We start from the raw sequence: 12,595 nt of genomic DNA on the forward strand, positions 1-12,595 counted from the left end.
GCAATGTTTCCATCTTCTATCCTCCTCAGGAACATACAACAGTGCATTGATCTGTAAATTCATCTTAGGATTCTTTTTTTTTTAAGGAAAGAACTTCATAAGATGCTTGACTAGAGATTCCCCAATGTCTTGAAATGGCATTGAGTCACCTGAATAGAAACAGGTTTCTGTGGTTCTTGTACACAACAGAACAGGTGCATATGACCATTTTCTACATCGCTGAGGTTAGAAATTTGGAAATCAAATTAATTATTCATTTCATAAAGTCAATAAACCACAGACTCGAATTTTTGGTTTTCTTTTTTTTTTAATTTCACCTCCAGAGGTATGATAGAACCAGCTTTTCTCCAATCTAAGAAGTTTATTTTAAATTTTTCAACATGCACATTAATGTTGGAAAACAGCAAATGGTACAATTAGGTATTGATTTATTACTTTTTCAATTATTTAACCAATTGGAATTGATGAAATAAATGCTAGTAATGCAACTTAAAATTAAAAGTGTTTCCAGGGTACATTTTCTATTTCAAAAAATTGGTTATTAAATGTCAATCAGCAAATCCCTGAAGCCATGTCATATCAGTTACTTAGTCCAGTAGTTTATACTTCCACAATATTTACATCTTTCTATGTGTCTTCCTTCACACCATTACCATCCCAGATGAGGTCCTTATAACCTCTCACTCAGTTCTTTGAAATAATTTCTTAGTAGGTTTTCTTTCCTTTATTATCTGCTCAACCTCAAATCAATCTTACAAATCACAGCCTTCATAATATTCATAGGAGACTTTTTGACTATGTGACTACTCTGCTAAAAATCTTGTGATTTAGATTGTTTTAGAACAAAATGGAAATTCATTAACCTACCTGGCACTCTTTTCATACTTACTGTAAAAACTTGGTCCAATCTTATTTCACATTACTTCATCCATATGTTCTATGGTGTTCACAAATCATACTTTCAGTGTTTCCTTATTATCTCCTGGTCTTTGTTCATTTTCTTTGATAACTATACATGGTCTATTCTTTTTATCTCCATCTTTCTCTTCCTTCAAATCTCCAGGGCCATCTCCTCCAGGAAGTCTATAACAGTCTTACCAGATACTTTTTTTTCCTTTCTTTGCATTTTTCTTGGAGTATTTTATCTGGACCTCTCCTTTATAGGAATATAATATTTCTATCCAAGGATGTACTGTTAAATGTTTGACAGCCTGCTTTTTGAAAGGAATACATACTTTGAAGTTTAATCTCTAATATTAACATTAACCATCACTTTCTTGAATCTATACAATCAACAAAATAAATCTAGTCCTGATTTGTAGCCTTTGTCAATTTCTGAACTATAAATGCTCACACTGAAAATTTATTATTAGCCAGTCTTATTAGCTAGCTGGGAGCTGACTCCAATACACTCTTCTCAATTAACATCCAGTTCTTGAAGAATATCTAACACTTATATGTGTCTTGCTAAGTATTTACCATACATGATCTCATGTGATCCTCACAGCAATATGGGGGAGGAATGGGCAGGTTTACTGATGAAGAAGTTCCTAGAGAAGCAGAGCCCGGGGAGTAGAGGTAGAAATCCAATTATGGTCTCTCAACATTCCCTTTTTATTTTAAAAAAATTTATTTATTTTGAATTTTACAATTTCCCCCCTAATATTGCTTCTTTCCCCTCACCCCCCACAGAAGGCAGTTTGTTAGTCTTTACATTGTTTCCATGGTATACATTGATCTAAGTTGAATGTGATGAGAAGAGTAATCATATCCTTAAGGAAGAAACATAAAGTATGAGATACAGCAGAATTACATAAGATAACATTTTTTTTTTTAAATTAGAGGTAATAGTCTGGTCTTTGTTCAAACTCCGCAATTCTTTCTCTGGATATAGATGGCATTCTCCATCACAGATATCTCAAAATTGTGCCTGATTGTTGCCCTGTTGGTATAAGCAAGTCCATTAAGGTTGATCATCACTCCCATGTTGCTGTTTGAATATTCAGTGCTCTTCTGGTTCTGCTCATCTCACTCAGCATCAGTTCATGCAAGTCATTCCAGGTTTCCCTGAATTCACATCCCTCCTGGTTTCTAATTGAACAATAGTGTTCCATCTCTCTCTCTCTCTCTCTCTCTCTCTCTCTCTCTCTCTCTCTCTCTCTCTCTCTCTCTCTCTCTCTCTCACACACACACACACATACATATACATATACATATATATATATATATATTTATATATATATATATATACTACATCAACATTCCTTTCTAAGCATCTTAAAAACAAAAATAAAATCAAATTATGGAACAGCAAAATAAATGAAACATCAAGGTGAAATAATTTTTCCAGCCCATGGAAACTCAGGAGACCAATATGGGAGGTCTAAGCCATTAGGGAGGAGGTCAATTTCGAGCATTTTCAGTAGAAGTACCAGAAGTGAAACTTGCAGGCAGCTGTGACAATGGTAGCTCTCAGCCATACTATAAAAACAACTGGTTAGTAAAAGATTACAGGTGACATTCTCCTGACACTGGGTCCAACTTGCACTGATTGGCAACTCTACTGCTCACAAACAGTCCTAGGTCACAATTCTATGGCAGAGAACAGTTCTAGTATCAAAAAAAGCACTAGTGCTTCCCATTGTGGGGAACAAGGGCCCTTTCAAGATAGAGACAAAAGCACAGATGAGACCAGTGACCCCACCTCTCCTCAAATCACATAACTTCATAAGCAACAAAAACTTTCAGGTCCCCAAAATGAGGTCTGAGAACAGTGGCATAAAAAATATGAAACTTTGAACAGCGCCTCCCTACCCCAAGTGAGCAGAGACCATTTTCGGCATAAATGTCAAAGTTAATAAAAATGGGCGGACAAAGTCACTATATGGAAGACAAAGACATGAATTCAGAGGAAGAAAACAATGTAAAAATAGTTTTAAGCAAAGCTTAAAAGAAAAATGCTGTGTGGACACAAGCTCCAGACACAAGAATTCCTGGAAGAGTTAAAGAAAGAAGAAAAAAAGTGGAAGACAAAAAAGTTTTTTAAAATGACACTGATGTAAAAAGATTGTGAAAAGAGAATAGTTTAGTTTTTTAAAAAGCACAACATACTGAATACAATAATAGTTTAAAAAAAAACAACAGAATTGACCTAAAGGGAAAAGAGGCACAAAAACTCACTGAAGAAAGGAACTCCTTAAAAAGCAGAATTGGTAGAATGGAAAAAATACAAAAACTCATTGAAAAATATAATTCCTTAAAAATTAGAATTGGGCAAGTGGAAGGTAATGGCTCTGAGACATCAAGAATCAATCAAATAAAATTAAAAGAATGAAAAAATAGAATAAAAGGAAAATATCTCTTTGAAACAACAACTGACCTGAAAAATAGATCCAGGAGACATAATTTAAGAATTATTGGGATACTTCAAAAACACTTTTAAAAAAAGAAGCCTGGATGGCATTTGTTTTGGGGTTTTTTTTAGATTTTTCAAGGCAATGGGGTTAAGTGGCTTGCCCAAGGCCACACAGCTAGGTAATTATTAAGTGTCTGAGGCTGGATTTGAACTCAGGTACTCCTGACTCCAAGGCCAGTACTCTATCCACTGTGCCACCTAGCCGCCCCTAGAAGAAAGAAAACTGCCCTGACATTCTAGAAATAGAAAATAAAATAATAATTGAAAGAAACTACCATTCACTACCTGGAAAAGATTCCAAAATTAAACCTCCCAAGAATATTATAGTAAAATTCCTGACATTCCAAGTCAGAAAGAAAAAAACCTCAAGCAGTCAGAAAGAAACAATTCAAATATCCTGGAGTCAAAATGAAGATCACAGATGTTTAGCAACTTTTATTTCAAAAGGTAAGGATTTAAGATTATATTGAAGAATAACATACCTAACAAAACTTCATATAGTCCTTCAGGGGTAAAATGGATATTTAATGAGATAGATTAATAGTAATGTTTATCCTTCATTTTCAAAGAAGAACACAACATCAAGGAGGTAATACCATGACAAGTGCATGAAGTGGATTTGAGTGAGGTGGTGTTGTGCTAAGTCACCAGCCTCACTTTCCCCTCCAGAGTCATCTGGGTCCAGTGGCCAGATATGAATCAGGAGATGGCTGTGGATGTGAGGGAGAGTTAAGTGACTTGCCCAAGATCACACAGTTAGTAAGAGTCAAGTATCTGAGGTCAAATTCAAACTCCCATCCTCTTGACTCAAGGCCATTGCTCTATCCAGGCCACCTTGAGTATCCCTAAGGAAATAGATTAACATTTAAAGCATTACTAGGGAAAACATTTAGAGATGAATAGAAAATTTGACTCAAATCACGAGAGCCTAACAAGGTAAAGATGAAAGAGAAATCATAAGGGAATCAATAAAGTTAAATTCTTTACCTATTTGGAAAGATCATGCATGTAAGTCTTTTTTCTTCTTTTTTATATACATATTTTATTTGTTTTCCAATTATATACAATAGTAGTTTCTACCTATCATTTTTATAATGTTTTGAATTTTACAATTTTTCCCCCCAATCTCCCTTCCCCCCCAGAAGGTAGTCATAACCTTTACATTGTTTCCACAGGCATGTAAGTCTAAGAATTGCATCATTATTAGAGCAGTTAAAAGAAACTGTATAGACTGAGGGCATAAATGTAAATCAATTATTTAAGGATGATCTGAAAAAATGAAGGAGTGAGAAAGAGGGATAAGCTGGAAGAAAGATGAAGAGAGACAGAATGGGGAAAATTATCTTACATAAAAGAGGTGCACAAGGAAGAATTTTTATAGTGGAGGGAAAATTGGGATGGGGATGACTGACAAAAATTGAGTTCTCACGTAAGAATTGGTTTAAAGAGGGAATATAGATACATACTCAGTTTGGTATAGAAATCTGCTTTACCCAGCAGGGAAATATGAGAGTAAGGGGACAAGGAAAAGGGAAGGATGATAAAAGTGTGGGAGGAATAAGGAAGATAGTAATCAGAAGAAAAAAACCATATTTTTGAGGAGGGACAGGATAAAAAGAGGGAGAGAAGAATATATAGAAAAATACCATGGAGGAAAATATACAGATTGTGATTGTGAATGGAATAAACTCACCCATAAAATAGAGGAAGATAGGATAATGAATTAGAAACTGGAATACAACAATATGTTGTTTATAAGAATCACACTTGAAATAGAAAAACATGTACAAAGTTAAAATAAGAGATTAAAGCAAAATCTATTATACTTCAGCCGAAGTGAAAAAGTCAGAGGGTGGTTATCATGATCTCAGACAAAGAGAAAGAAAAATAGACCTAATTAAAACAGATAAACAGTTAAACTCATTGTATAGCAAGTTTCTCTAATAAAAACTTCATTTTTCAAATATTTACTGAATATAGAACTGAGTGAAATTTATAAAAATAAGAGCTATTTCCCAATAAATTATCAAATGATATGAACAAGCAGTTTTCAGAAGAAGAAATCAAAGCTATCTACAGACATATAAAATTTGTTCCAAACACATTATTGATTATTGTAGAGTTGTTTCCAATCATGTTTGAATATTCATGACCCCATTTGTGGTTTTCTTGTCAAAGGTAACAGATTAGCTTCCTAATTACTTCTCCAATTTATTTTATAGATGAGGAAATTGAGGCAAAAGGGTTAAATGTGTGCTTGGTTTCACAGGGCTAATAAGTGTCCAAGGCAAAATTAGGAAAAAAAGTGGAAAAGATGAGTCCTCCAGACTCCAGGTCCAGTTTTCTTTGCACTATGCTACCTAGCTGCCCCACTATTGATTAGAGTTATGTAAAGTAAAACAAGGAACCACCTCTACCTATCAGAACTGAGAAAAACTGGAGGTGATGAGGAAAAATAGGCTCTCTAATTAAGTGCTGGTAAGAGTTGTGAGCTGATCTAACCATGATGGAGAACAATTTGGAAATATACATAAAGGGCTTTAAAACTGTGTATTCCATTTGATTCAGCAATACTACTATTAGGTACCCTAAAAATCTCTAGGAAAAAAGAAAAGGTTATATATGTACAAAAATATTTTTGGCAGTGCTTTGTGTGGTTACAAAGAGTAGGAAACTGAGGGTATTCTCATCAGTTGGCATATGATTTTAATGGAGTATAATTGCACCATAAGCAATGATGATGGGAATGGTTCATAAAACATGGGAAGGCTTATATGAATTGTTGCAAAGTGAAATGAGCAGAACCAGATCATTGCAATTAATAATAATAGCAATATTTTATTGATGACTAACTGTGAAAACTTAGCTACTCTTATCAAAACAATGACCCAAGATAATTCCAAAAACTCATTTATTAAAATGCTATCAACCTCCAGAGAGAGAACTGATGATCTTAGTAAAAATTGAAATATAATATTTTCATTTTATATTTTTTTGCCATTTTGTGGAGTTGATATAAAAATATGTTTCCAAAATGTCATATGCATAATTGATATATTACTTTCCTTCTCAGAAAGTGGGGAGGGGCACGAAGGAAAAAGGAAATTAATAACTAATAAATTTTAATCAATTTTTTTAAATGAGGAAGCTTCCTGTACAAATGCAAATCAGTCATTCTCTGTAATTTAGATTCTTAAAGGGTTTGAGGGTATATCTTATGGTAGCCATCTCTAAGGGTAGGGAGGAAGGGAGCAGAGGGGGAATAATCAATTGTACATAATAGATTTGCAGTTTTCATATGTAAACATCTTTTTAAAAATTATACTGTTATAGGAATGTTTGTTTTATTCCAAAAATTAAAAATAAAATAAAATTTAAAACAAATAAATTTAAAACTGAGAGTTTAAGGGGTTTTCTCAGAACCACAATGCAAGCATTTGTCAGAGGAAGAACCTGAGCCAATTTTTCATCACTCTGAAGCCAGCTCTCTATCTACTACTCTGTCACACTTCTTTGAGGATAGTGTTTTGAACTGTTTCACTGATGAGGGAACTGAGCTTAAGTATTAAAGAATGTGAAATTCTTTTGTCAGAGACATCTCCATTTTCCAGCTTTGCATCTCAGTTCAGAGCACAGCACCTTGCAAATAGCTAATAAATAATAAATGTTTATTAAATTGATTTGCATTTCTGAGGCCCCACCTTTATGGCCCTAAATAGTTAGATCCCTAGAAAGTTAAATCTCTATCAAATGCAAATCCTACATATTGATGATGAGGAAACTGAGGTTTCTAGAGCAAGAACAATTTATCTATGGTTATTAGATATGAATAAGCATTCATATAGCACCTATTGTTTGCACAACACTGTTCTTTATAAAAATTATCTCATTTGATCCCTACAATAATCCTGCAAGGTGAGTGCTGTTATAAACCATGTTTTACAGTTGAGGAAACTGAGTTAAATAGAAATTAAGTGATGCATCAAGATCACAATGTCTAAATCCAATTCAGGTCTTCCCAACTCTAGGCTCAGCATTTTATCCAATTTGTCTCATGAAGTTTGTAGAAGAGCCAGTCTTCTGACTCCATTTCCCAATATCCCATGATGTTCAGTCAGTGGATGATTTGTTGTTAAGAATAACCATAATCTCTCCTCCCCCCACAAAAAGAGAAAAACCTCATGAAAAATAAAGTGAAAGAAAGAGATAAAAATGTACTTCAGTCTGTGTTCAGATGCTATCAGCCCTGTCTCCAGGGTGGATTGCGTTCTTTATCATAAGTCCATCAGAAAAGTTGCTTCCATATTTTTCTCCACAGTTGTTACTGCTGATTGTATTTCCTTCCATTCATTTTGTCCACTCCAATTTATTATATTGTCTCTCTCCTTTCACTTCCCTTTAAAAGTGTGCTATGGGGCAGTTGAGAGCAAAGCAGACAGAGCACACGCCTTGGGGGCCAGGAGGATCCAAGTCCAAATTCCACTCCAGACACGCAACAACCATCCAGACATGAAGTCCCAGGCAGGCCACTCAATCTCACCACCTTGCAAAAAACTAAAACAAAACAAAAGCAAAAACAAAAGAAGTGTATGTATCTGACTACTATCTCCCACAGTCTACCTTCTCCTCCATCACCTACACACACACACACACACACACACACACACACACACACAAACACACACACACATACACACAAACATACACATCCCTCCCCCTGTCACCTTTCTCTCATCCCCTTCCTCTAGGTAAGATAGATTTCTCTTAAGTGTGTATGTTCTTTCTTCTCTGAGACATTTCTGATGAGAATGAAGGCTCACTCATTGCCCCTCATCTTTCCTGCTTCCACTCCATTGCAAGAACTTTTCTTGACTCTTTTACATAAATATTTAAGCCCACTCTACCTCTCCTTTCTATCTCCTCCCAGTTCATTCCTTTTTCACCCATTGACTACATTTGTTTGTAATTTTTATTTATTTAAGACAGTGGGGTTAAGTGACTAGACCAAGGCCACACAGCTAGGTAATGATTAAATGTCTGAGGCTGTATTTGAACTCAGGTCCTCCTGACTCCAGGGCCAGTGCTCTATCTGTTGCATCACCTAGCTGCCCCATTGACTCCAACTTTATAAAATACTATACCTTCATATTCAGTTCTCTCCTTGTCTATATATGCTATTAATTGAGATGGTACATATGAGCTATAAATGTCATCCTACCATGCAGGAATACAAGCATTTCAGCACCATTAAATACTCATAAATTCCTCTTCTTATCCATCCTCTCTATGATTCACCTGAATCCTATACTTGAAGTTCAAACTTTCTTTTCAGCTCTGGTTGCTTCAAAATGAAAGTTCAAAAGTCCCCTGTTTCATTGAAAGTCCATCTTTTTCCCAGTTTTTCTGGGTAGTTGATTCTTGACTCCATTCTAAGCTGTTTTGTATTCCAGAATATTAAATGCCAAACCCTACATGCCCTTAATGTAGCTGCTGCTAAATCCTATGTAATCCTGACTGAAGCACAACAATATTTGAATTGTTTCTTTCTGGTTGCTTGTAATATTTTTTCTTTTGACTTGATAGTAGTGAAATTCGGATATAGTGTTCATGGGGGTTAATTTTTGAATGTCTTTCAGTAGGAGATTGGTAGATATCCTCAATTTCTATGTTATCCTCTGCTTCTAGGATAACAGAAATTGTCCTGTAGAAATTCTTTAAAAATGAAGTCAATGTTCCTTTCCTGATCATGACTTTCAGGTAACCCTATAATTTTTAAATAGTCTCTTCTGGATCTATTTTCCAGGTCAGTTTTTTTTTCTAATGAGATATTTTACATTTTCTTCTAGCTTTTCATTCTTTTGGTATTGTTTTATTATTTCTTGATTCCTCACAAAGCCATCAGCTCCCATTCTACATTTGTAGGAGTTATTTTCTTCAGAAAGTTTTCTTATTTCCTTTTCCATCTGACCAATTCTACTTTTTTTTCAATTCTGCTTTTTGATGTATTTTTCTTCTCATTAACTTTTTGGACTGCTTTTTCCATTTGACCAAACTGGTTTTTAGAATGTTTTCTTTGGCATTTCTTTTGTATCTTCTTGACCAAGCTGCTGACTTGGTTTTCATTTTTTTCCTGCATTCTCTCATTTCTATTCCCAATTTTTCCTCTTCCTCTCTTACTTGATTTTCCAAATCTTTTTTTGAGCTCTTCCATAGCCTGAGCATGATTACTAACTTGCTTGGAGGTTTTGGATACAGAAACTTGGAATTTGTCATCTTCTGAGTGTTGTTTTGATCCTCCCTAGGACTAATATCAGTTGGGTTGATTGGTTCTTGTCCTTCATTATCAAAGAAGACCAAATGACATTATGTTTGAGATGAATTACAGTGTATTTGACTGTGGCTGATTAGACCAGTTTTTCCTCAGAATGCTCTACCACAGGCTGAGCACAAATAGTCCATGTGAACACCTGGGGTGGGTACTCTAAACTTACATTTGTCACATTTCCTTTGAGTTGCTTCAGTTCTGCCTTCCTCAAAGAGTGCAGCCCCCTCACTGAACAGGGTATACCATGCTAGGTAGTCCTGTGCCAGTGTCTCCCAAACTGAACAATCATTTCTAAAGTTCTTCAATGAGACCTTTAGAGTATCTTGGTATCACTTCTTCTGAACCCCTTGAGAGTGCTTGCCCTTTGTGAGTTCTCCATAAAATAGTTATTTGGCAAGTGTGTCTGGCATTCTAATAAAGAATCCAGCCCATCATAGTTGCTCTCTCTATAGTAATGTGACTTATTTTCTGTGGTCAGGTTCATTTTTTTTCTGTTTACTCATTTCCCCAGCCTATGCCCTGGTTTGGGGGAGCGTCCTGAACTTTTGAGTGTTATTGGGACACCCCCCACATGGTCTTCAGTTCCTTCAATGTCTTAGGAGAGGTTCTGACTGCTCTCCTGGCCTATGCTCTGGTCTGTGGATGACTATAAGCACTCCCCTTTATCCTGGAGCTGTGAGAAGGGTTCCTGTTCTGCTGTGGCAACAGGGGGCCCCAGATATGACCAGGGTCTGCATATGATCAAAGCACAAGTATCCTGAACCAGAGATAGCAGAAGGAACTCAAAAGTTACCCCCCATCCCCTTATCTTCTGTGGGGTTGAATACTCTGGAAGCAACTGAAGGGAAGATCCTGCTGGGTGGGCTCCACATGCCTGTTTCCCTTCCCAGCAGCTTTGATGAGGGTCATACTGGCCTGGACTCCATGCTCACTCTGGCAGAGGTTTCCCCACTGATCTTCCAGGTTGTGCTTATTGATCCCTGGTTTGGAAGGTTGGGAGACTGCTTGTACTACCATGAGCGGGCATCCCCAGGAACTCAGATGTCTCTTGGGCTGTTCCTGGAAGGCTGGAGCTTGTTTGCCCCAGCCAGCATGATCCTGGCTATGCTGTTGCTCCTTCCAACCCATGTGGAACAGAGCCTTCCCATGGAATCTTCCAAGTTACCTTGGGCTAGAGAATTGTTTCACTGGTCTTCCTGTGGGTTCTGCCTCTCTCTTTAGGTAGTAATCATTTTAAGATTTTTGGAATATTTTAGAAGAGAGTCTCTGGGAAATTCTGCCCTCACACTGCCATCTTGCCCCTCCCCAAAATACGTAAATTGAAGAAACTAATAGAAGAGAATTGATAACTCAATTAGGATGGATTTTGATAAGCTGGAGAATATCTGGAGGAGGACAATTAGGATGTGGAAGGACCTTGAGTTCTATTGCATGAATATTGGTTGAAAGAGCTAAATATGTTAACTTCAAGAAGAGGATATTTAGGGAGAGAAGAGATGAGGTGGAGACATTATAATTATCTTCAAGTATTTAAAGGGTTATCTAGGAAAATTGGGCAGCTGGGTGACACAGTGAATAGAGAATCTGGCCTGGAGTCAGGAAACTCATCTTCATGAGCTCAAATCTAGCCCCAGATACTTCCTAGTTATATGACATTGAGAAAATCACTTAACCCAGTTTTCCTCAGTTTTTCCATCTATAAAAAGAGCTAGAGAATGAAATGGCATACCACTGCAGTATCTTTATCAAGAACACTCCAAATGGGCTCACTAAGAGTTGTATATGACCAAAGAATAACAACTGGTGAAAGTGGTATCAGACTTGTTTTCTCCCACAACCCCAGGGCAAAAAGAAGACCAATGGTTGGGAATTTAAAAATCACATAGCTGGACTTAATGTAAACTAAAACTTTATATTAATTGTTTCAAAATGCAATGGACTATCGGGCAGCTAGGTGGCGTAGTGGATAAAGCACCGGCCTTGGAGTCAGGAGTACCTGGGTTCAAATCCAGTCTCAGACACTTAATAATTACCTAGCTGTATGGCCTTGGGCAAGGGACTTAACCCCATTTGCCTTGCAACAAAAACCTTAAAAAATGCAATGGACTGCCTCCAGAGGGTAGTTGTTCTTCCCCCTCAATGAAAGTGCTCACAAAAAGGCTAGATGGCTACTTGTTGTGCATGAAATAGAAAAGATTGAAAAAGTGATGGCCTCTAAAGATTCCTTCACCTCTGTTGGGCTTGGCTTCTTCATGTATAAAGTGAATGTTGAACGTAAAGTCCTCCAAGGTGCCTTCCAGCTCTTATTGCTATTTCTGTCATTCTACTTTTAAAAAATAGTCCCTTCTAAATTTGAGATTCTGTGACTCTCTGGTTGCATTATCTTGCTGGTTCCTATTTCTAAAGCCAGCATTAAATATTAGCCCCAATGTAGGCATTCTTTTGCCTAACATCTAGGACAGAGCTCTCTTACTTGGAGAAGCAGAAGCAGAGATGGGTCTGAGGTTTATAAATTAAAGCAGGAGTTGTCTGCACATGGAAACTGAATTGATTAGGGTATTTAGCTGTCTTCAGGACTGATTTCTGCCCAATCAATTGAATCAATTGTATAGTTGGTCTGATTTGGACATTAAGACAGCTGGACAGTCCAGATAGACCATTTTTCGATCTACTGCTTCTCATCAGACAGACAGAGCCTGAATTCTGAGCATACACAATGAAGAACTTGGAAACCTCCCAGCTTTTGGTGGAGAGAATAGGAACTGGACTGTTTTGCACTGTTGGCAGAAGCATTGGCTGTATTGGTAGTTTCATCATCCCTATGTCCTTCTTTTCCTTTCTACTCATAACAACCA

The sequence above is a fragment of the Macrotis lagotis genome, chromosome 1, assembly GCF_037893015.1.
Source record: "Macrotis lagotis isolate mMagLag1 chromosome 1, bilby.v1.9.chrom.fasta, whole genome shotgun sequence".
Taxonomy (NCBI): Eukaryota; Metazoa; Chordata; class Mammalia; order Peramelemorphia; family Peramelidae; genus Macrotis; species Macrotis lagotis.